General features: G+C 48.0%; 1 protein-coding gene across 2 annotated transcripts in view; it reads left to right on the top strand.

The window, feature by feature from the left end:
* Nucleotides 1-25,672, top strand: part of LOC122159856 (phospholysine phosphohistidine inorganic pyrophosphate phosphatase) — a 68,464-nt gene that overhangs the window by 29,103 nt on the left and 13,689 nt on the right. The window lies entirely within an intron of this gene.

The raw sequence follows: 25,672 nt of genomic DNA, 5'->3' as shown, positions 1-25,672 counted from the left end.
CTGCACAATGTGTGCTGCTGTGGTGTTGCAGATGGTTATGTTCCTGCAGAATGAAGGGATGCTGCAATCTGTCCTGCTTCAACAGAGCAAACACCTTGTATGAGCTGATCACCCTCATTGCCTTTGCAGTGGGATCTGGGCACTTTCAGCATCACTCATCCTGGTCAGGTAGATCACACACCACAAGCATCATTGCTCTGCTTTGTAAAGATAGTTTATGTTAATACAGATGCCTATCATGGAGGAGGTGAGCCTCTACCTGCAGCAACACATCACTGGTACCATGCTTCTATGACAAAAGCATGATGGCTTAGAAGCTGGTTGTGGATAATCCATCCTTGGAGGCATTCAGGTCCAGATTGGATGGTGCCCTGAGCAGCCTGATATGGTGGGTGGCAATCCTGTCCATGGCAGAGGAATTGGAACTAGAAGATCTAAATGTCCCTTCCAGACAAAGATATTCTGTGATTCTGAGTAGGTTGTGGCTGCTGTGGCTCAGCCCTGTATGCTACAGGGCCGTTCTTCTTTGTCCCCTTCCCCATCCCCACCATCCCAGGATGCTGCCAGCTTCCAGCTCACATCTGAGGAGCTGTGTTTTTCCCAGTGTGCATTTCCAGAGGAAATGCAGCCAGAAGATTACAAAGACCCAGATAGAATTCAACCCTTTGTTCTGCTTTTACAATTGCAGTTTATCAAGGGTGGGAGCTGGAAGTATTCTGCACCTCTGTCCAGACTGGCTGAGCACTGTGGAGCAGAGCAGCTGCAGCCACACTTCAGAAGGGGTTCCTGGGCTGCAGAGCCCCTTAACCTGCTACAAATGGAGCTTTGTTTGAACTCCGACAAGCATTTGCAGTTGAATAACACGAACCATTCAGCTACACTATTGGCTGCCTGGCACTGAAATCAGGCCTAAAAATAGGGGAATGTCTGACCCTGAAGTGAATAATTTTCACTCTGAACCCAGCCTGGCACCCACCCAGGGTGACATCATCTGGAGGAGAAGCTGGAAAAGCTTTCAAAGTGCTGCTTTCCACGAGGGAACTCTAAATGTTGATGCAACTGATAATCAGGCAGCAAATTTGATGTGACTGTGACTCAAAGGAAGGAGGCAATGGGAAGGAAAGGGATGAAGACAGAGGGAGAGGATGGAGACTGCATGTCAGAGAAGTGTTTGGGGAGCTTCATCTGTGGGTATCTCAAGGGAGAGTGAGAGGAGTACAAACAAGGTTGTTCTCTGGACCATTAACAGAATCCCAGCATGGCTGAGGTTGTCAGGGACCTCTGGGTCCATCTGGTCCAACCCTGCTCATGTAGCAGTCTGAGGACCATTCCAAGTAAAAGAGGTCCATCCCTATCCACAGTGATTCCCACTGCCTGTGGAAGCACTCTCTTAGCACAGGGATGTCTGAGGTAGCCAGGCACTGAGTGACCTCCCCTGGTGTCAGAACTGTGATATTCACAAGCAGCTTCATCCAGGCTAACTTCTTGGGATTTTAGCAAAATCTGTGGTGCAGCAGCATCAACGGCCTCACTGTTGGAGTTCTAAATCCTAATTGCTTGAAGCCAGCTCCTCAGATTTATGTGCTAAGTTTCTAGGTCTTCTTTAAAAATGATAATGCATAAAAGATGCAGTAGGCAGCTTTCCTCTGAAAATCCCCATCCTTTTCAGTCTGGATGCTGCCAGGTGTTGATCAGTCCACATTTGAATTGGAATTTGTAGCTTTTTTCACATGGTGAGAGTTAAATGTGATGTTTATGTTGGGTGTCTCCATTATCTGTTTGCCTTCTGCCTTTTAAATTCTCATTACATATTTATAATGCTGTTATGGCAGAGATGCCTGGAGCACCACCATGGGCGGTGTTTGGTCTCAGAGTCCCAAATGATGCTGAAAGAACTGCTGTTGCTTTGTAAACACTGTATCAAAAGCTGGTTTCCTGACTACTGCTTGGCACTTCTAACCAACAGTGATAAAGAGGGGGGAAAAAAAATACCATACAAACCTATAGTTCTAGTAATAAACCAATGTATTTGGCTAGAGACTGAGAGAAGCATTCAGGCATGCATGCCCTTCTCTGGATGTTCACTCTTAGAGCATCACAGCAGTGAAACTCCATTGGAGATGGGCAAACCCTCTGCTGGTTTGTGGACATCTGCCATAGCAGTGCATGCAAACAAGCTGCTCTTCACTCCATCAGCCTCTGGTTGGGATTTGTCTGACTAAGCATTAGAATATTTTGTGCTGCCTGCTGGGAAGAGACCAGCCTGCAGCTGCAAAGGTGTTTTGTTGGCATGGCCTGAACCTGCCGGAGGCAGATGGTGGCCCAGGCAGGGACAGGAATTGACCTTAATGCAAAGGTCACTTTGTGCTGCCCCTCCAGGTGAGGGCTTGGGCAGAGCTTCTGTGTTTTACCTGCTTTCTGTATTACAATTTGAATCCTCTTCATCTGAGAGACCAGTCTCGATTTGCAACTCGATTGTAGAGCTTTTAGCTGCTGATGTCTGGTACATTTTATTAAGAGGAACCGTGTGAAAGGCAAGGCCTTAAACCTTAACAGCTGGAGTAAATCTGGTGTAAGACAGCAGCGAATGCCAGTGTTGCTGTAGGTCAGCTGCTCGATTACAGACCCGTGGCTTCATGGGGCATTAATGGAGCTGACATAAATGTGCACACAACAGAAGAGCTGGCTTTTCTTCTTGCAGGCAGAGCTCTTTGTTTTTCCTTGCCAGTTGAGACATTCTTGCTAACATTCATCTTTAAAGATGACACTTCTTATCTTAAAAATCCATAGAGATGCGGGGAGTCCACTTTCACCAGAGCAAATGGACTTTTGCTTTGAAAAGCCCATTCCTGAACATTTGCCATGACTAACCACCCCTGCTCTCAGCAGTCTTGAGTTCCACCATGTACAAAGCTACGTACAAAGCCGCACTTGTATGCACAAAATCATTTAGAGCTGTGTCTCTTGAACACACATCCCTGCACAGCCAGCCTGCACTTTCCCTGCCCCAAACCAGAGGCAGTACAAATTGCCAAGCAATATGCAGACACTGTGATTGCTTTGCATGCAAGGAAGAGAGGCACAGAGGTTAGAACTAACACTGTCCAGAGGGTCAATTGCACATGTGCTTAGCTTGCAAGTACTCGAGCATTATATGGAAACATATGTTCCAAAGGCAGCTTGCAGGGACAGATGTTTGGGCTCAGCACTCCTGTGGATGAGGTCCTGGCTCCCCCCAGGCAGGCACTCAGGAGATCAGTGCGTTCTGAGGAGTATTTGAGTGCTGCAAACAGTGTGTGCTCATGTTTCTGATGCCCTGTCTCCTGCTGCTCACCAGCCTCAGAGGTACCACTCTCCTCCACTGAGCAGCCGGGTTCCCACACCCTGTGCTGGGTCCTGTCACGTTGTTCTCTGATTGTTCTTAACCTGGTGGTGAAGCCCCTGCTCAAAGGAGCTACTGGACTAAATTCAGAGGGCTGTGTTCTCTGCGGAGCTAAGTACAATGGTCGGCATCAATGGGCTCCGCTGCTCCCTGCTGAAGTGAGTGGCAAGCACTTGGCACCCATTAGAGGAGCAAAAGGACACTTTTTGGCTGAAGCCAAGTCCTGCACTCACAAAGTGGGTACAAAGACCTCGGCTGAAAGAAAAACTTATCTGCATTTAAATCAGCCTAATTAAAGTGGCTATTTCCAGGAGCAGCACTAAGCTGGCAGGCAGCAGCAGCATTGCCTGCCCAAAGTGATTCGTGCAATTACCACCTTTCTGTTTATCTGATGCTGTTTTTTTTTCTATAGCAGTCATCCACGGGATATTGCTTGTGATGACACCTATGTGCTGTACGTTTTAAGTTTAGGAGCAGGAGACTGCTCTTTACAGCAGGTGAGGAGCTGGGGTGTCAGAATTGGGCAGAGCACTGCTGATTTACACCTGCTGGTGCTCTGGGTGCTTAAAAATAGCTTAGCAAGTGTAGGAGAAAGAAAAAAAAAAGCTTGTTCCATCCATCTAGAACACATTGTATACATCAGGGGAAGGAGAGGCATCTGTGGGAGCGAATGCTTCATTTATCAGCGTGTGGGCCATTGGAAAGAGTGGATGTGGCTGGGATCATTATAACCGAGATCAGTCTTCTTGGAATGGGAAAGTAACGACAACTCTCATTTTACCAAATCCTCTGAAATTTACTGCCTATTTATTTCACACCCTGGGCCCTTTCCTATGTCAGAGAACCGTCCAGATTTACGGAGGTGCAGCTTAGTAATGTAAATACTTCAGAGATCATCCGCACAACCCGTGGGGCTGCTCTGGTTTCTCTCATTGTCACTGCTCGGGGCCGTGGGAACAGGGAATGCAAACGGGAGCACTGCAGAGGCCTCGTGAGGCACCAGCCAAAATCAGGCTAAGGAGCTCAGAACGCTCTTCTGCCACTTGTTCTGCAGGCAAGCAGTACCTGCCTTTCAAGGCAGCTTTGGTGCTGGTGGGAAGGGAGCAAAGCTCCTTCTGTCCCATCTTCGTGACTTTGCTGTTTTCTCTCTTTCCAGTTTATCACTGTGTTTTCTTCTTCATGTCTGTGTAAGGAGAGGCATTCTATGCTCAGAAATATGCCATGCAAGGAAGCGTCGCAGTAGCAAATGCATTTCTGAATGGGAGGGCTGACTGCAGCTTCGTTATGCAAGCTGTGGGTATCCTCCATTGCAACTGGAAACCTCTGCTGGAAGCTGGAGTAGCAGCACAAGAAGGAAAATCGCTTTGGAACCGTGTAGGTTTTGTTAAATAATAAAAAAAGAGGTTATCCAGCAGGCGTGAAAATGAAGATGGACAAAGGAGCAGAGCTGTGGGCCTGGAAGCCCTTTTGCTGCCATTGTTTTATATTAGAGGAAAATGCCTGGATTGGGGTTTAATAATTATTGCAGGTCTCTTTTGTAGTAAGTTCCTAATTGCTGGGCCTGCCTGCTTTTGTGGGTTTATGAGCTTTGTGCCTTTTGGCTGAGTGTTTACACTTTTATTACCATGAGAGTAACAATCTTTTCCAGCCCAGCATGTCTTGCAGGAGTGTAAATGCATAGCCTTGATGTCCTACTCATCTCTAAAGCATTTGGGGGTTTTAGGGTTGTTATAAGGACACTCATACAAACGACAAACCTGAAAGAAAACAGTGCTCTAAAGAAGACAGAAGGAGAATTTCCTTTGAATCCTTTGGAGTCAGGATTTCAGTCCAAAGGGTTTGGTAGCAATGTAAGCCTTTGTGCTTCCAGACACAAGCCAAATTCTCACTCATAAAATTCAAAAGGAAATTTTCCTTCAGGGCACAAATTCTAATATAAAATCTCCCACATTTTGCTTCTCAACCGCTGTCAGAAGCTGGCCACTGTTGAAAGCAGAGCCAGGAATGAGCTTAGGCTGCCTGAGCAGGCGCAGTGGTTTTCCTGAGCTGTGCATTCCTATAGGAGCACACAGAAGGGGTGTACTGTCACTGCCACTCCACTGCAGTGGTCACCCTTAAGGCCACAGGCTCCAGAAAGGAGCTGTAAATGGGATGGATTGAGGTGACAGGAGAGCAAGGAGGGTTTGAGCCCTGTGTGTCAGAAAGCCTCAGCGCCCCGTTTGCTGCAGCAGCATCTCCACGGTCCTCTGCTCAGCTCCTGTGCTGCCCATCCTGCTCTCCCCTCAAAGATATTTGGCTGTGGATGTTGGATGCTGTTTGCTCTGGCTGAAGGCAGCTGGGAGCCTTATCCACAGGTCCCAAAGAGCTGGGCAAGGTCTCACAGATCCCACGTCTGTCACTTCCTTCCTGTTCTGTGGTTACTGCCGAAGCGCAGAAGAAGCAGGGCTGTTCTTGAGACCTGGGATCTCTTTCAGCTGAAAAAAAAAAAGCAAAAAAAAAAAAGGCTGTGGTGACATTGGCAGTGCCACAGCTCAGAATGGGGTTTCTCAGAAGTCTCTCTAAGAGTCTGTTGAAAAGTTTGGGAAGCACATGACAGAAGATGCTAAATGGTGTGGTCAGGCGCCAGGCGGGGGTTGGAGGAACCTTCTTGCCCTCTGTCAGTGACTGGGATCCTTGTTCCAGCTGCAGCATACAGTATTTTGCACAAAATTGCTTCTTCTGGCACCCTCCTCCCACACACTCGTGTACTAATATGGCCATTCTCAAGGGCTTTGTCCCTGCCAAAAGAAGAGGACAATTAAGAGGAAGCCACAGAGTTTGCCATATAAAACTTACTTACCCACACTGAATCATAACGCAGAGCGCAGTTCCATCCAGACAGATGCTTCCTGGATCAAAAAGAGAGACTGGATCTGGTGGAAATGCAGAAATGGCTTTGCTGTGGCCAGTTCCTGTGGCTGGGCTCCCTGCTGCTGTGTTTGCCCCATCCCTGCCTGGCTGCACGTCACTGCACGGGCAACTCTGCAGCTGGGCGCTGGAGCAGTGATGAGCTTCAATGGGCTTCAATTGCTCAGAGGTCCGAATTGAGATGGGTTCCCCCAGCCCAGCAGAGTGCTGGCAGCCCCAGCTGGTGCTGGGTCAGGATGTTATGCAAAAGTTCCTCTCAGAAAGAGTGGTGAGGCATTGAAAAAGGCTGCCCGGTGAGGTGGGGCAGCCACTGTCTCTGGAGGGGTTCAACAACTGTGAAGATATGGCTGATTGCCAAGCAAATCCAGGAGCTGCTTGTCTTTATTGGAAACTTCTAGAGGATTGAATAGGCAGTAAACCAACAGTTTTCCATAGCTATTACTCTGCAGGGAATTTGGCCAGGTCTCTGCGTAGCAAACATATAGGACACGCCTGCTGAAATCCGTAAGAGCACGATAGAATTTAATCAATCCCATTTGTTCACAAGAAGAATCGGCCCAGATCCCTGTTGTAAACACCGGGGTAACACTAAAGGCAGCATAAGCTGTTACACAAAGGTACGTGTGGCTCTGTGAACAGAAAACACCAAACCTGCTTTTTTTTTATCTCAACGGACCCCTCCCCTTACTTTATCTGAGATGCATGCAGTCTTTGCTCATCCTTTCACTTTCCTCACTTTATTATCCCATCCTCTCTCTTTGACCCAGATTCCTGGCTTTATTTGTTTGGTTCTTTATCCATGGGACCCACGCCAAAGCCTAAGACTGCACAAGAACATGACAGTGCCCTGAGCCCACGCTGCTGCCCCAGGACCAAGTGCCAGCAATGTCCCTTTGGTGGCACGTGGCAGAAAGCCCCCAGAATTCAGCTGTGGGTGTCCCTTGTGGACTCCCAGATGAGTTCCCAGCGATTACTGTTGTTTTAAGGGGGTTTTATCTCCAAATAAGTGGCTTTCTCAGGCACGTTTATTATTCCCTTTGGAGACTGTTGATTCTGCTGTCCGTGCAAGCTGTGTGCAGGCAATGAATAGTGATAAGGAACAAGCTATTGGTAGGGTAATGCATGGGCCAACAAGTGTGACTGTGTGTGTGTGATCAGAGATACAGGCAGAAGAGAAACATGAAGATCTGTTGGTAACTGAGACATGTCCTCTGTCTCATTCATTGCTGCCCTTAAAAATAGTGTGGAAGCTTCGTATATTTATAGGATATCTAGGAAAAGTTGTTCATCTGTGCTGAGTTCTGGTGTTTCATTGCACACCAGCTGCATTTTGTTGGCCACCAACACTACTGCTTCTTCTGGGTAGTTCTTTTTCTCTCTTTACTTCCCATATCATTTTGTACAGCATCAGGGAGAGCAGCTTTGCACAAGCACAGCACTATGTGGCTGCGGAGGACTCAGGGCAGGTGTGACACCCAGGGGCAGGGTGTGCTCTGTACATGGCCATTCTCTTAGGGAGAAAACAGGCTGCTCTCTGCAGAAAGCCGCGTGGTTGCTGATATCTGCCGGGCTAGTTTCCGAGGAGAGTGTGGGATAAGCATCCTTTCTACCAAGATTGCTGTGCCAGCTTTCCAAGTCAGTGCTGAATCCACAGCCTGAGCCAGAATGTGCTCTGAAGCTGGGATGCTTGGCAGGGATTTCCCATCTGTAAATCATTCTTACTGGGATGGGGGAAAAAAAAAAAACAAACGAGGTCAGTCGTGGTCTTATCTGCTGGGATTCTTCATAAAATGGCACAAAAAAACAAATACGCCCACCATCCTCCCCAGGGATTAGATATGGCAAGGAGGCTGTGGATGCCCCCTTCCTGGAGGCACTCAAGGCCAGGCTGAATGTGGCTCTGGGCAGCCTGGTCTGGTGGTTGGCGACCCTGTGCATGACAGTGGAGTTGAAACTAGATGAGCACTGTGGTCATCATTGTGTGTTTTCAACTCAGGCCATTCTATGATTCTACGATTCTTGTTGTTCATGAAGCAGCAGCTCAGCTTTGTCTCATTTCAGAGACTTGCCTGTACTGGGCTGTAGCTGGAAGTGAGGAGGCACTGCCTCCCTTAAAAGACTCCTCTGTCCCCCCTCTCTTTTCTTAGTAGAACCATCATCACTTGTAGCTTGAACATTACACTCAGGGCCTCTCTCTTGCACATCCCCCTTTCCCACAGCACTGCTTATTTCTTGCACTCTTGCCTCCTGCCTCTTTTCATGGGCATCTGCAGGCTTGGGAGATTGCCATGCTCCCTGGTCCTGCATTAGTCCAGGTAAGCAGATGGCAGTGTGTCCCTGTCGTTTCTGCTGATGCCTCTGACTCTGCATCTCAGCAATGGTTCCTGTTCTGCAGTGGAGCAGCACATCCCAGGCTGTGTCCTGGCCATTGGAGCCACCTTCCCAGTAGATGGCATCAAAGACAGCAAGTTCCCTGTCACCATTCTGCTTGCGCTGGCTGCAAATGAGCTGTTCTGCAAATGCTTGGAGGTGGAGATTGACAGCAAATGCCTCTCATTCCTGTCACAGGTATTAAGGAAGGTATAAATTGTATTTTCTTTCATTCTACAACAGGTCCTTAAAATAAGGAAGCTGTGCAGTGCTTTCCTTTTGCCTCAGCTTTCAGTGATGTGCCCTATGTCTAATCCCAATGTGGGGCCCAGTTTCCCTCCTGGTGTTGGAACTGGGTGAGTGCTGCATCAGGGCTCCCTGCCTTTATTGTTCAGCCATTTGTTGGTAATCTCAGCAGAACAAATGCATTTGTCTGCTCATCACAGGCCTTCACGTGCAGTTTTTAGTGTCTAAATTTAGTTCACTTTTAATACATATATATACTTACTGCGTATGCAGTGTCCTGCATTGGATGATTAAAGGTATGTCATCAATTTCTTTCTTTATAAGCCACATGTATATCTAATAGTCAGCACAGGTCAGCTGTCTACTGGAGGAAATCCCTCTTCTCAACCCCCACATTTAGGGATTTGAGAGACCAGCAGGTTCAGCCCATCAGGAGACCCCTAAGAGCCCGAGCTGACACATACCTTGCAAAAATATAGTGGCTAACACACAATTATTTCTGGTCTCTTTCTGAGTGCTTCCAAAGTCACGTTGTCTAAATCAGCACTAAGGAAGCTGGGAGGTGACAGGATGGCTCTGCCTGGTTTCTTTTTCACTGCAGACAGTTTGTGAAAAGCGTACAGCAGCTTTCTAGAGCTCAAATCTTTTCAAAGGACTTTCATTTGTGTTCATAGACAGTCAAAAGAAAGTGTCCTTTTCTTCTCTGTAGACCTGCGGTCTTTGAAGTACCGTTCCAATGAACAGCACAGAGCAAAAGAAAGGGCTTTGTCAATGTGTAAGTCTGGGCAGTGGGTGAAATTTGGGACTGCTATACGCCTGAAGGTTTTGCTGTAAAAGTCTGTGACATTGCATGATGGTTTTCTAACCTGAGGACTTTTATTGAAGAAACATTGGACTGTTATCCTGCTGAGTACAGAATCACTCCATCTCAGCTAATTTGCTTTCCTCAGCTTATTAGAAATCCTTGTGAAGGGGTCTCCTGACAGGCTGCTGGAACAGGAGAACAGAGCAGTGGTGTGAGAAGAGTAGGTTGTTTCACATCAACTCATTCTGGAAAGCAATGACCGAGACTTGGGGGTACTTGGTACCTCTTCCCACACCCCTGGCACAGCCCCAGTGCCTCTGCAGCCCAGTGGGGCCAGCACCTCCCACAGCAGGACCTGTGTTGATGGGAGTGCAGCCCTGGATGAACTCTTACTTGTTTCTGACCTACCTGGGGCATTTCCAGCCAGGAGCTGAGCCTGAGCTGGGAACAAAGAAGAGAAGGGACTAGAGTGACTCCTTAGGTGCAGGGGTCTTGGAAACTCCACCTTCAGGAAAAGGAAAAAAGGCTTTCCACGGTCTTCTCTTTTTATGAGTCAGTGAGTAGGTTATAGCCCAAGGAGGCTGTGGATGCCCCATCCCTGCAGGCATTCAAGGCCAGGCTGGATGTGGCTCTGGGCAGCCTGGGCTGCTGGTTGGTGACCCTGCACACAGCAGGGGGTTGGAACTGGATGAGCACTGTGGTCTTTTGCAACCCAGGCCATTCTGTGATTCTGTGATTCTATGACCTTCCTTAGCCACAAGTGCTGGTGGAGTTTCTCACCCTGGGGAGGTAGCAAAGGTTATCAGCACATCGAATGGCACTGCTGCATATCTTTGAGAGAGTGCAGTGTCCGTGCAGCTGATGTGCTGGGCTTCCACCACCCACTCATGGTGTCCTCTGCACCACTCAGAGCTTGAAGAGCACTGTCATGTGGCTCAGAAGAAAACAAACTGTCATTTTTTTGGTGTGTTTCCAGGGGTGATTTGTCAAGCCTACATGCAGTCATGCTGGAGCACAGAGGGTTTGTCTGTCTTGGGCAGTTTTGATAGGATCTGAGCAAAGCTGATGAAAAAAAGTCTTGTCTAACAGAGAGAGAATTGACACAGAGCTTTACTGGAGAAAAACAAAACAAAACATCTGGGTAGGGATGATACATATGTTTAGTGGATTAGATCTGAAAACAGGATTAAAGTCTCCTGAGGATTTTGAGATGACAAAGGGTACCAACGTGCTGCCCAGAGTCACCCAGGGCTGCAGGATCAGGCAGGAGCATTTTCTTCATGGGGAAAAATGGCAAGAGGTGCCACTCACTTTATTAAAGTTTGCCATGTATCCTATTTCCTTGAGCAGAACTCGAGGAAGAGGCAGTGGGAAGAGGCATGGGAAGAAACAGGGATGGCCAAATGAAGTAAGTTGGAGGAAAAAACACAACATGATGGTTCCCAAGAACAGATCAGAGAGCCCAGGACCATTCAAGTGTTATAAGAGCTGGAAAACTGAGGAAAGAGCTTCAATGGGAGATAAAAAGGATATTCCCATATGACATTTTATAGCATGATAGAATAAGATTTGTCAGGTACTCGAAGTGTCAGCATTAGTGGGTTTTTTGTTCACAGGGGTCAGATGACCTCCTTGTGGTTGGATTTGATGATCTTTAAGTCTTTTCCAACCTGAGCAATTCTATAATCCTGTGATCCTATGAGCATGTTTTCAGAGTGCTGCTGTACCGTGGGGAACCTTCTGTCCCGAAGATATTTGCACATCATGTGCAGCTTTGGGAAGGTTTCTTTGCACAGGAAACCAACATCCACTTTGCAGCACCTGAGGACCCTGCCCCAGCAGCCAGTCCATGTGCATCAGCTCTCACATGCAGTCCCATAAGACAGGGAGAATTTGGCTTTGCATGCACTAAGGAATGAAAGAATAAATAAATAATCTTTCTTGGCCTTTGCAATTCGCCATTTATAGTCATGCAACAAAATCCTGCATTCTGGTTTTCAGAGAGCCTGGGGATGGCTCCAGGCAGGGGAGCCTCTCCATCACTGGGGTGGGAGCTTTGTCTGGGCACAGGGCAACATCTGCCTGGTGGGAAAAGCTAAAAGGAGCCCAATCTCTGTGAAAGCCACAGGGAAGCCATCCAACAGCAGCTCCCTTTCGAGTTATCCTTGTCTGGTTTCCACATTGCTCAGAAATATATGAACAGAAAGGCCAAAAGGGCTTGTGTGAGGGCAGCACGAGTCCTCTGTTTGGCTCACAAAAGGGTTGAACTGTGGTCCCATGGGTTGATTGGGCTCACTGCATCTATTAGGTAGGTCTGGCTTTTGAGCAAGATTCACCTGCGTGTTTCATTGAAAAAAAGAAAAAAAAAAGCCACTTTAAAATGATGAAATAGTAAAAGAAACATCCGTTCACATTGCTGTTTTGCAGATGGTCATACTTGACACTCTTGGGAAAGAGGAGCTTGTTTTAGCTTTTCAGAGAGCTGTACTTGCTTTATTTGGTGCGTGCATGTGCCTGGGTTGAGTTATCTCAGCCAAAGTGAAGTTCCTTTGCTTTGTTTCTTTTTTGTCATTTTTAGCATCTCATTTCTGGGGCTGTGAGAGCAGCCACCCATGGTGACTTCTGTTCAACACTTGAAGATAGTTTTCAGCTCATCTGTTTTCAGTGAATCACCTAAGAACAGGCTGCCCAGAGAGGCAGAGAGGATGGATGCCCCGTCCATCCCTGGAGGTGTTCAAGGCCAGGTTGGATGGGGCCCTGGGCAACCTGGTCTGGTATTAGACATGGAGGTTGGTGGCCTTGCATGCAGCAGGGGGTTGGAGCTTCATGATCCCTGAGGTCCCTTCCAACCCAAGCCATTCTACGATTCTGTGATTCTATGATTCTATGAGTAAGCATGCACTCATCTTTAACAAAGCTGAAATCTCATCCCCTAACAGAAGGACAAGCTCAAGGATCTTGCTGAAAAAGGAGAGATGTGCCGAGATGCGTGGTTCAGTGTTCAGCCCAACTCCTTGAGATAGCCATCCTACAGAATAAACTCATTTGCTTCTGGTTAGCTCTCTGTGTAATCCACCATTAGTACAAAATGCAATTAGCGAATCGGGGCTTCACTGGATCATTTTGTCCCATCCTCTGCCCCAAAGCTTGAGCTGGGAAAGGTCTCAGGGAGGAGATTGTCCGGCAGCAGAGCTGTTGAACAACACGTCCTGGCACCCCGCTGTGCTCAGTGAGGATGCCTGCTCAGAAGCAGAGGCTTTAGCTGCCCGAGCAGCGCATTACGGCCCTTATGAATACCCCACATTGCTGCTCTCATACGAACCCGGATGGAAGGCTCTTTATCTAAAACCAGAACTGCATGAAAATTAGCTGGGGCTGGGGAAGCAGCATCTGTGTTATCTTTTTCTTAACCCTGCTTTACCTCCTCTCAACATGTAAATCCTGTTGCTAATGCGATTTAATGCACAGAAACCTCAGGAGCAAAACCTGCAGATTTTAGAGGGACTTATAGCTCTGTTTTCTCAGTGAATCGTATCATTCCTATTCAGGTTGTTTTGCTGCGATGTGCACCTAAGGTTGTGCAACTGTGAACCTTCCTAGTTCTCACCAGAGTCATTCAGTGATATTTCTGTGCCCATAAATGCACCCTAGCCATAAGTAAATGTATCCACTGTTGACAAGTACTTCCCACTGGTGCCTATTACTCTGCCCTGGACAATTGCATTCCAAAATCAAAGAGCTCTGCGTGGGGACATTGCAGACCTGTGTCCATCTGATGGAACCACTGGCTTTTTTTGTTTGTTTTTTGGACCCTTCCATTTCTGGTTATTGTTGCCCTGAAGTCCTGTCATTTCAGACATGGTTCTCTGGCCTTGAATTTGACCAGGTCATCTCCTTAGTCTGCACATTGTTTACAATGAGTGTTCAGAGTGTTGGGTTGCTTGGACATGGCCACTTCTGGCTGCAGGCTCTCTCCTTTCTGGGGCTGCCAATGTGAGCGATGTTATCTTACACTCGTGTGTTCACCCTACATTGTTTTCTATCCCTCCAGCTCTTGCCAGCTTAATAGGACCGTAATTAGGTTTACTCCCTGCATATTCCCCTCGGTGCTACCTACTCATTGGGTATTACACCTCCCAGAGGTGACAAGTGCAGCTCCCAGTAGGCTCCAACTCTGTCTTGTACAGTCCTGCCATGGACTTGCAAGTCAAGCAAGAAGGATTTTTAAATCAACTTCTATATTCTAACATAAGCTTTCCTCCTTCTATTAATATAGGGCACACTGATGTATGCATAATGGAGGACTCGATATACCAGATAAATACGAGTTTCTAACCTGGTAAACACAGCCAGTGCTCAAGGAAAGCTCTGTAATGAGGTTGGTTTTGCCAAGAGCAGCCTGTTAAGCAATCAGGAGTGAGATTAGTCTGGAACTGAAATCTCTGATGATGGGGCTACGGTGGTGGCGGGGCTCAGCAGCAGGAAGGTGGTGGCAGGTTGAGAAAGGCTCTGCTGGCCCCTAACTCCATTCCCAGGTGGTAGCTTGGGTTGAGAGAGCTGTTCAGTGTTTTTTCCAAAGAACAAATGTTAACAAGCTGCTGTGTCAGGATCTAGAGGAATAGGCAGGGACAAAATGCAGGCAGGTGGGTTTGAGTGACACAGACTGGGATGCCTTGGGTGGGCAAATTTTTAACAGCACCATCCTGGTGATGTATCCAAGAGCCAGCCATGGCACTAAGTGCACGTGTTGAGAGCTTGGCTTGTTTCAAGCAGGACCCAAATGAGGTATTTTGATGACAGGAAGCCTTCAGTTCAAACTGGTCTAAGTATCATCCCGTATGCTAGTTCACAGCACCCTGAATCATAACCACAAGCTCTTCCTGAACTCACACATTCTCCTCCTCAACCATGCCTTTGAGCAACTGCTGCTCTTACAGAGCACCTCCACCACTCTTCAGAGCTGCTTTGCAGAAGACCAGACAGGAGCTGCATATTGCTAGATTCTCCTTGCAGCTATGGGAAAGGCAGCCTGGAGATCTCCATCCAGCCCTGTGCCTCATGGGGTTTCTTTTGAGGGCTTGGGGAACAACGAAATCAGTTGGGCTGTTTCTCTAATAGCAAACCCTGACACCAAGTTAAATAAATGGGGCACCAGCCTGTCTGTGTCAGGCTGCCCAAGTGCTTGAGCTGTCCAAGTCTGCCCTGTGGCTTTGGGATTCCTGTTAGAGATAAGTTTGTATTTCCCCCTGTAAGTACCCTTCTGAGCATCCCTGGGAGAAAAGGGATCACAATCATTAAAAGAGTCATTTGATAGCTGGAGAAGCCTCAGGCTTTTTGACTTTGTAAACGTGTCACTTCTAGTAGGAACTGAGTGGAGACATCACCTATAACAAATAGCATTTCCCTGCCTGGAGCAGCATCCAGGGAAAGGGAAAAAACAGTGTACTTTGACTTAGAGAAGCACAGAAACAGGTGCTGCCAAAAGAGTGGAAGAAATTAACTCCAGATCTTTCCAGGGATAATGTCCTGTTTCCAATCCCCTCTTCACTTGGCTTTAAAAACTTTGATTAAAGTAGGTCAGTTCCTCCTTTCAGCAATGCGAGCACCGGCGCAGGACCTGCAGGACTGCAGCATTCCAGCCCTGTGGTCTCTGGAGCTCTGCCTTGTTCCCTGACCAGCTTTACCTGTCTCCCACTGAAGCACAAGCACTCAGCAGCTTTTCCCCGTGGCTGCTGGTAGCTGTGTGTGGTGTTTGCTCACTTTGTTGCAAGGTAACGATGACTTTTCCTCTCCACACTTTGAATCCAAAAGCAGGGGAGCGAGTGATGGAGCATGGAAATCACAATATGGATCTATATTCTGCCTGGTTTTGAGTGCACAAGAAAATCTTATCTGGATGCATCATGGTAACACAAATCCACTTGGATGAAGAAGCAAATTAAGTGCTGTGGGCTTAGACAACACATACATATTTTCAACTATTGGACCCCAAACAACCATTAAATCTCTTTTTGATGGCTGATGAATGTTACACATTTTTGTTTTAATTAGAACAAGATTGTAATCCATACTTCAGTTGAGTTCATTACACTTATAAGCCTAATACAATCAGGAGATCAATTGGTCATTAGCTAAGTAAGTCTACTGTAATTAACATTTACAGAAAACTTTTAATTGCGTATCTGTCCTTCACAGCAGGTAATGTGGGAAGTGGGGCTTTCTTCCCTTCCACTGCTGGTGTAGTGGAATCCATTTGCAGGGAATGTACTGTGTGTCCTTGGCTTGTGACCAGTTAAACTCTGTTTACAAGAGCTAGCTGGAAAAGACAGCAGCTGCACCAAAGGCACCAAAGCACAGAGAGCTTCCTGATATTGCCCATCCTCCCTCAGGGCAGCTGGCGGAGCTGGATGGGCTGGATGAGCATCCTGCTGCTCTCGTGGAGACCACGATGGCAAACTCCAGCCAGATGGGTGCAGTGGTTTCTCAATGGCAAGTGGAGCTGGAGGATGCTCGGGGGAGACCTTACGGCTTCCTACAACTACCTGAAGGGAGGTTGAGTGAGTGCGGGTGAGCTTTTGCTTCACAGAGATAGAATGAGAAGTCACAGCCTCATGAGGGAAGGTTCAGGTTGGGTATTAGGAACAATTTATTCTCTGAAAGAGCAGTGAGGCCCTGGCACAGCTGCCCAGGGAGTATTGGGATCACTGTCCCTGGTGGTGTTCCAGACCCATAGGGATGTGGCACTGAGGGATGTGGGCAGTGGGCATGGTGGGGGTGGCTGGGCATCTGAGAGGTGTTTTCCAATCTGAAGGATTCTGTGGTTCTATGATTTCACATCCTGCTCTGCTGTGGCATCCTGGCATAGCACAGCAGAAGCTCATGGGACAGCCTCAGCTAGTCAGTGAACCACGGGACAGCTGGAGCAGCAGCCATCATCCTCCCTTCTAATTAGCACTCTGAATTCAATTAGTGTCATCAGCCAAGCGGGATCTGTCTGCTCCAGGGATGCTCACAAAGAAAGAGCTCTCCCAGTGCTGCACCACAACACAGAAGGGCTTTAGTGGCCATACTTGGGGTAGGCTGCATGACGTGAGCTCACCTGGGAGAGAACAGCAGCAGTGCTGCGGTGTGGTGACACAGCAGCCCCTGTGCTCTGCTGGGTGGGCACTGACACCCACACCGAGTGGCCTGGTAGGGGTCACAGAACAGCTGTGGCTTTTGGCTGAGCTGTGACAGCAAGATGATCCCTTTCACAGGGGGAAGCCCCTAGATCTCTTCCAGAATTGCTTCTCCACAGATAATAACAAATAGTCCCTTCATACTTAGTGACTGGGTAGTGCTGCTTTGGCCTCCCTGAGAAAAATTAGCATCCCTCCTCGAAGGGACAGAATTATGCTTCTTCCTTATGCAGACTGCATAATTCACCATAATTTTATTATCTCTGTGCACTCAGAAATACACCACATGGCTCTTCTGTAAGTGGAGAAGATAAGAGGCTATACCAGCATGAATTTTCTTTAATAAGATTACACTATGATAATAGGCTACTGGAATAATTTAGCTCCTAATGATTTTGTTCTTTCTTGCTTTCCCCATGATCAAGGGCAACATGCATTAAAGTTGCAGAGGCTTTTTTAATTATGCAGTAGTAAGTATGTATTTTGTGTAGCAGCTTTAATGATTCAAAGGGAATTTTTGTTTTTGTGGGAAGTACTTATTTGGTGTTGCCATTTTCAAAGCCATGCGTGTGTGAGCACTCGTGGGCACGTGGTCTCATTTCTGCAATATATACCGGCCTTGTTTTTTTGTGGGCAAAATCCAAGTGTTGAAACATAACACGGCCAACCGAGCTGTCTGGGAGGGGATCAAACTTGTGGTGCTTTAATCTGATTTAAAAGTGTATATTGAACATTGTGAACGGCTTCTTCGCGCGGATGAGTTGCCCAACATCAGGCATTCAAATCATGAAACACTGGCTTGCCTCCCTCGGGGCCTCAGTTTCCCATCAGAAAAACAAATGGAAGAGTGGTTGGGACTTCTAACCTGCCTGAGAGCTTCTCCCACCCAGTTTAGACTGCAGCACGGGAGCGCCAAGAGGTTTTGTTCCCTGATGTTTGCAAAGCCCTGTAAGATCTTTAAAGAAGGAAAGCAAAGTATTATTTTAACATTCCTCTGCTGATTCCCAGGGGCACTGCTGGGTAACTGCTGTCACCTGGATTACATCCAGTCCTGGGAGAGTAATGGGAGCTGCAGTCCCACCTGGCACTGATGGCTTTTCTCTCCGTGTTTGTTTGCCCTTCGGTGCTATCTGAACCAACCCTGCTACATGTCAGCCTCCCTCAAATCGCCCCTTTCTGGCCCAAATACAGCTTAATTTGCTCTGATTTGAACAATGGCTCTTCAGTTTAATTTATATCAACGCAGTTCCTGCCTTAAGCTGGGAGGGTGGAGGCTTGAGTGTCACCCAATCCATCAGTCAGAGCCGGATGTCGCTTTGCAATTAATAGATGGTTTGTACAGACTGGAGTGGAAGGAAGCAGAACTCTGTGCTCAAACACTTTTGAGGTTTCCCTGTTTGTTTCCTCTTAAAAGACTTCTCGCAGAGACATGCCCCCCACAGTCATGTCTTCCTGGGGAAGAACAGCTGCCTCAGCTGATGTCATCCAGAGGGCAGAATCCACACCAGCTGGCAAACGGTGGTCAGCATTTATCCCTTCTCCAAGGGCCTCTCCAGGTCCACGTGGAGAAGGGGAAGAGAGGTGTCCAAACTTTGGAGCCCTGTAAACGATGAGGGATTCTCAGCAGATGATGTTTGCAAGGCATGATGGTGGGGAATGTATTCCAGCTGGGATTGGGTGTTTGGGGACTGATGGAGGGCAACCTCCTTTCAAGCATCATCCTGTTGTGCTTGCTAGGGGGAGGGTTGTGTAACCCAGCACTGGGAAATGCATTAGCTGCTTGAGCTCTGCCTGCACAAGGTCTCTCACTCCTTTTCCAGCAGATGGGAAATAGGAGCAGAAGTTTTCCAGCTGGAAGAGGCAGTGGAATTGTGGATCTGGGGAATAGGAAAGGAGTGAGAGAGCTGTCCTTCTCACACAGCAGTGGTGGCAAAAGCCTTTCTCTGCTGCCCTTAACCCCATCTGGCAAGGGTAGAGCTCAGTGAGCACGTCCTGCAGCCGTTCCCCTGCCAACAACTCCAAACTGAGCCCTTCAGTTAGGAGCTGGCTTTTCACTTGCAGCTTATCTGGAAAGCTAAATTGGAGCCCAGATGGCTTAGAAAACCCCAGCAAGGTCCAACCTGGACACGACTCTTGCCATGCACATTCCCATGCTCTTTCAGCAGGCTGGGGCCTCTCTGCCAAGTGTGATTTCAGAGGAAGCTTGGAAGGAAAGCCCGGCCCCTCTGTTATCCCTTCTTCAGAGAATGTCTGGTGCCCGTGCCATGGGCAGAATAGCTGAGAGAAAGGGCTTTCGTGGAGCTGGGAGCCAGGTCCCCCTGTCCTAGGATGTGCCCTCTTCCTCCATGAGTCACTCCATAATTGAGATTAAGACTCTTGAGGACAAAGGGGACGGAACAGCTGCCTCTCAGAGCTGTTATTCTGCTCCCTGTCATCGTTTGTTTTGTTCATAGGTCTGCAGGCATGTTTTGTGTGCTTTCATCCCTGAGTTCCGCTGCATTATTTCGGGGCATTGGTATGCATACCTGCACGGGGTAGGACTGCCACTGCTCCCGAATGGATGCATGTCAGAAGCAAAGCAGTTTATGTGTGTATACATCTTCATAGCCTCCAGGTGAGCCAAAACCCACGGCAAGCTGGAATGTTAAAATATATCCTTCACTTTGCCAAGAGGGACGGATGCTCAGGGACTGTGAAAGTGCCCGAGGAACCACACCTGTCCTGGGATGCTGATACCTCTGCTGCTGGCTGCATTGCTGCACATGCCAGGAGCTCAGAGGTGGCTTTGCAAGGTGCAGTGCTTGCAGCAAGCCCACATGTGTGCTCAGAGAGAGAGCCGGGCGCCTGTGGTGTGGGGCTGAGCTGCTGGCAGCCGGAGCGCTTCCTCCTCCCAGCTCGCTGGAAAACATGACTTCTAATTAAAGCCAGATTATTAGTCTTGGCCTCTATTGTTAGCGTTTGCATTTGGGGTTTTCTTCTTTTTTTTTTTTTTCAGTCCCTTTAAAATGTCTGGATAGATGCTATCAAGGTCGATTTGTTTGCGATAGAGGAAACGCTTTCACACGGCGGCTAAATGTTGTCGGAAAAGAGCAAAATTAATAGCTGCTGGCTTAATCCTGATTAAACTGGCAGCTGGGAGATATTGATCAGCATGTTCACAGCAAACGATCCACCTCTAATTCACACAGTCAACGAGCGGAGGGTTCCAGTTGCCTTAAACCATCCCTGTGTGCTGGCCAGCTTGACTGACAGCAGGATTCCCAGCATATCTGCACACCTCACGCCTCGTGCCACGTGCTGTGCTGCACTGTTAGGAAATGGTCGTGCAGGTGGCTTTGGTCTGGCAGTAAGTGAATCTTGGACCCGTTCCCAGGTTTGCTCTGTGTAAGAACTCTGCTGCTGCTTCCACTGCTGCCGGCTCTTTTCCCACCCGTCTTTTTTTGCTTCTGCCGTTGGATTTTTGGAGATGGGTTGCAGGAGGATGCACTCAGCTTCCCAGCCCACCTGTTTGATTGTGCTCTGACCCCCAAAATGTCATAAACCAGAAAGTGCCAGGAGAGGAGAGGAGGATCAACCCGCCTGACTTTCCAGCTCAGGTGCTTTGTTATTCTCCCCAAACACATGTTCCACATTAGAGGTCATGCATTCTCACTGTGGACACTGCCAGGCTGTGTTTCCAAGCAAAACAAATCGCTTTGTCTTAAATATTCATAAGGTCGCTGTGTTTTTTGGGCCTTAGCTGCTGCACTATGGTTGGGTTTCTTGATTTTTGCCTCTGATGACCAAGTTACAACCCCAGAATCGTTAAGTTTGGAAAAAGACCTCTAAAATCACCAACCCCAGCCCATCCTCACTATGCCCACTGCCCACATCCCTCAGTGCCACATCTCTGTGGCTCTGGAACACCTCCAGGAATGCCAGTGCATCACAGCTCTTTCTGAGAACAAATTGCTGCCATCACCCAACCTGAACCTCCCCCCGTTGGCACCGAGTGCTGTGCCACCCTTCCCAGATCTTTGGGCAGAGGGATGTGAGAAGCATTTCTTCCCCAAACTGTGCTTCAGGGTGGCATCAGATTTCACATTTGTTTTTCTGCAAAGTGCTATTTTTACATTACTAGGCTTCCTGTGAGGTTTAATCCTGTGACATTTCGGCCTTCTCATAGAATAGCTGGCAAGGGGAATTTATAAGACGCTGATACTAATAACAGCAGGACCAGTGGCTGCTCCTTGTGTCTATCGTATTAGGATTGTGCAGATGACAGGAGGAAATTTGCCTCTGGACTCAGGACCCTGTACACCTGACCTTTCACCCAAAGCCCAAACTGGGGATAAGTGACCCCGAGCACCTGAGCTGAGCTGCCACTGGCACACAGCTCCCAACATGCCCAAAAGGTGACATCCATCTTCAACGCTTCTCCATGTGGACACATGGCCACAGATCCCATGCTAGAACACCCAGCAGCAGTGATCCCCCACGTCACTGATCCCCCCCAGCCTCCAGGCTGTGCTTCTGCCCAGTTTTCTTGCACGTATGGTCAGAAATGTGCTTTCCATGAAGGTATCAGCTCTATGGTGGCTCAGTGATCGTCATGGGTCCCTTCCAGCTTGGGGCATTTTATGATCCTACAATATCTAGTTTTATCCTCGGAAAAGCCTCATGTAAAACTGTTGTTGGTGTTACCATAACCATGGTGATAGTAATACCAAGTCTGATCTAGAATTCCTTCTTCACGGTGGATCTCAGTGCTGATCCACTTGCGAAGCACTTCTGGAAAAGATCAGTGTTTATTTCTCCAATGTCAGATGACAAACTATTTTTCCACTGAGCAAGAAAGAGGCACAGAAGGAAGTGACCTCCCCAGTACCTCCGGCAGCACCGCAGCCAGAAATAGCAGCTGGCCCTCCCTGTGCTCACATCCACCCCTGCTCTGCTCCTGTACCGTTCACCTCGCGTTGGATGGGATGGGGATTCCTCACCCTCCCAGGTATCCAAACAGAGATATTTCTCCAGATGTTCCTCCTCGTGGCACGTGACAGCCTTGCTTGAATGTCCATTGTATGTTATAAAGATAGGCACTATTATAATCGCTGTCCTTGGGCAAACAAGCTCAGGCTTCCTGTTTTCCTTGTCAACCTTATTTCTCCAAATGTTCTCCTGTAGGTGCATCACACAATAGCTGACTTTAAGCCTACACTTGTATCCTCTGCCATCTGGTCTGGATGATAGATTGCCGTTGGATGGCTTCTCTCCAGGATGCTGACCATCCCTTATGTGTGAGCACAGGGCCAACTCATCCTCCTTGCATCCAAATTTAGGAAACGAGCGCATTAGCAGCAGATGAGACACGGAGCACCAACATATGAAACCTATCTGCCATAGGTGAGGGGAGTTAACCTGTTTAACAGCTGGGGACACAGGCATAAATCAGAAGCCTTGGCAAAGTGATGGAGCTCTGGCTGTACTGTGGAGTGTGGCTGTTCTCCTTTTCACACAGCAGAGACTGTTCTCATCTCTGAGATTTTAGGCTGTTTGTACATTCAGGCTTTGGTGTCCTTTCTGCTCTCCTTGTTTGGTGGCTTCACCCTGTTCTCTTTTGGCAGCATGCTTTGGTCTCAGAAAGCACAGTGTTGGCAAATGCTCGTTCTGTCACTCCACAGGGGACACGACTTCTGCAAGGAATATTTTAGCATATTTGCAATTGAATTTTCTTCATTCCAGCCTGGACATGTACAGCTTTTCTTTGCTGGCTATTCAGTCATTGAGCACTTGTAACTGACCACAGCATTTTTGTACTCAGCAGAATGCTTTCAGGTCCCGTTGAGGTGCCTGTTGAAAGGGTGTGCTGACAAGCAGTGCCAAGAGCATTCATGTCTCTTGCTGCTCTTTACCTCTGAGTGTGGTGCCAGGATTGAACTGAAAGAGTCTGCTCTTTCCATAACCTGCAGCTGCCTGGGCATTCTGGGCATTGCAGGCACTGACATCAGGCAATGTTGTGGTAATGATAGAACCATGAGAGCTGGAGAAGATCTCTAAGATCCCCAACCCCAGCCCACCCCCACCGTGCCCACTGCCCACGTCTCTCAGTGCCACATCCCCACAACTCTGGAACACCTCCAGGGATGGTGACCCCACCACCTCCCCCAGCCTGTGCCAATACCTCATCACTTTTTCAGAGAAGAAATTGTTCATAAAACCCAACCTGAACCTCCCCACATGCAACTTAGGGCCACTACCTCTCGTCCTACCACCTGGGAGAAGAGTTCTCCTATGTTCTCCTATGTTAGGCTCACATTTGCTTTTGAATGTTTGGTGACATTTCCTTCCTGCATTTTGCACGTCACATGGACAAGTAAGTGATAATGTGGGCAGATAGGTGGTTATTTTAACATCTGGAGGCAAAAGAAGGAAATGCAGTGTAGGGGGTGGCTGAATTATCCATCAGGTGAGAAAGCAGAGGTTACTGCTGTTCCTGAAGTCTGCATGTTATTTCTGCTTGTTTTACTCCTCTGACATGCAGTGGACAATGTGAATCTCCCCTCTGCCTTGGGCTGGGTGATTTTCATAGCAATTAAGAGGAAGCAGCTTTATCTTTCATGTTTGATAGCGTGCATGCACGCATTCCCCCCTTCTTCATCTTACAGCCGTGGTATCACTGACAGTACGACAGAAAGTGTTCAGTGCACAGAACTATTAAAGACGTAGCTCAGATGGTGCTGATGGGAGGATGACATCTCCTGAATAATTTATTTTAACAGGGAAGATTTGTAACGCTTAAGTATTAGCAGAACTCTTTGTTTTAACTCTTTCTGGGGCGGATGCTCATGGCTCACACGTTAGGTCAAGCAGAGGCTGGCCTGTTTGAGCACACGGTGGGCATCTGCTGTCAGCCAGAGCCACCACATCCCTTGGAATTTCCAAGCATTTGGTCACGGTTAGTTGGAGGTCCTGCAGTTTGCACAGGAGCCTGGAGGAAGGAGAGTGTTCCGTGTGATTGTGACCCCAAGGCTTCAGAATGCCTAAAAAGGCATTCTGGAGACTTGAGAGAACGTGCAAATGGTGTGCAGGTGGGAAAAAGGGACCTGGGGTGTGATTAGGTAACACTGAGTGCTTGCATTCCTCAGTGCACTGCTTCTCATTCACAGGTCTTCAGGTGTCTGAAGGCTGGGTGGTTTGGCTCTGTTCATACATGTTGCACTTGCAATATAGAGTAACTGGTTTGTGCAAGGTGACAGAGACATCACTGAATGTGGATGCTAAAGGTAAGCCTTTGGGCTTTCCTTGCAGCATCAGTCTTGGGACTGCTGTGGCTGCTATCAGAGCAGGAGCACTTAGTGTGTAGGGTGTAGAGCTGCAGGCACAAGGCTTGCTGTGCCAGGAGGAGCTCAGCAGAGGCCCTGCCATTGGCTCCTTGCATACATTCAGTGGAAGCTTTGTGCAGGGGACATCCTTGCATATCAGCAAACAAGCCAAGTTTCCAAGCTTAATCTGGCATAAATACAGTAATGAGGTAGAGATCAGCTCTAGGGGTTTTATCAGTTTTATTCTTGGCTTCGGTGTTAAAAGGTCAAGATCATTTCTGTGGCGATTGCCGAAGAGGTTTTTTCCTCCCTCCTTTGTTTAGGCACAAGGCATTGCACACAGGGAAACAAATGCTGCGGTCGGCCTCCTGGGATCAGTTCCTACTGCAGTCAAAGGAAGTTCTCCACAGAAAGCAGGGCCCAGAACTGGCCCATACAGGATGGGCAAAGCCATTACTGAAGTTGCTGTGTCCTCACCCTGCATTCCCCAGGTGGCTGCTCCCTCCCCAGAGGGGCCAGGGCTGACCCTCCAGCAGCTGTTCTCCCCTTCAGTCTCATTGCTTTGCGATGGCTGACACTGCTCTCCAACCTGGGGAGGTTTTTCCTCAGTTCCAATTTTTGGGGGCATTAGCGATTACTTCCAAACATTTCAAACTCGAGGGTGATTTCCAAGAGAGCTGTATGGCCTCCAGAGGAAACGCTCTGCATTTCTTTGGGTTTAAGATTTCAAATTCATGGCTAAACTAAGCCCTATGGCTAGGATTGCTTCAAGGCAGATTGCGAGCCCCTGCACAAAGGTAGAGCCTGGAATATGCTCACAGCAGTGACCTCTGTGTCACCATGAAGGACATCCTTCACCAAGCACCTTCACATTGGGTGGGAGAGGCTGGCAACACTGAAGCCATCATTAACAAATCTTAGCAATCATAGCAACAGATTATTTGCTAATAAATGTGCACAAGCACACAGATCCCTGTCTTAAATGAGACTGATCTTTCCCATGTTTCCTGTCATGGTTAGAGGTGGTTTTCATGTTGTTGTGTTCTCTGCCACCTCGGTGTTTTGACTCCTTGTTTCTGAATGCCTTCATGTGGTGACATTACTGCCTAAGTTATTCAGTGCTTCTGAGAAATGGTTGGTTGAGTAAGAGGTTTCTTGGTTTCAACCAGAAAAGAAATACTAAAATTGTCTTTAGAAAGTGGCTTTTATGAAGAATAGTTCATATGTGCCACAAAAGCAACCAGAAAGGACTCTGGGTGAGATTTAAAAGGACTTATCATAGAATCATGCAAACGTTTGAGTTGGAAGGGACCTTTAAAGATCATCTGGCCCCATTTGCTGTGAGCAAGCAGCAAGCTGTCCTGCTGGCCTTCCCCAGTTGCTGGCAGAGCAACATTGGGTGTGAAAAGTCCTGGTTTGTGCCACCAAGGTCAGCATAGATGTGTCCTCTCCAACCCCTCCATGGAGTTCTGAGCTGGAGAGA

This window comes from Centrocercus urophasianus, unplaced genomic scaffold, assembly GCF_019232065.1.
Source record: "Centrocercus urophasianus isolate 14NV4802_14NV808 unplaced genomic scaffold, USGS_Curo_1.0 seq_17, whole genome shotgun sequence".
Classification (NCBI taxonomy): Eukaryota; Metazoa; Chordata; class Aves; order Galliformes; family Phasianidae; genus Centrocercus; species Centrocercus urophasianus.
This window is presented reverse-complemented; position numbering and strand designations above follow the sequence as displayed.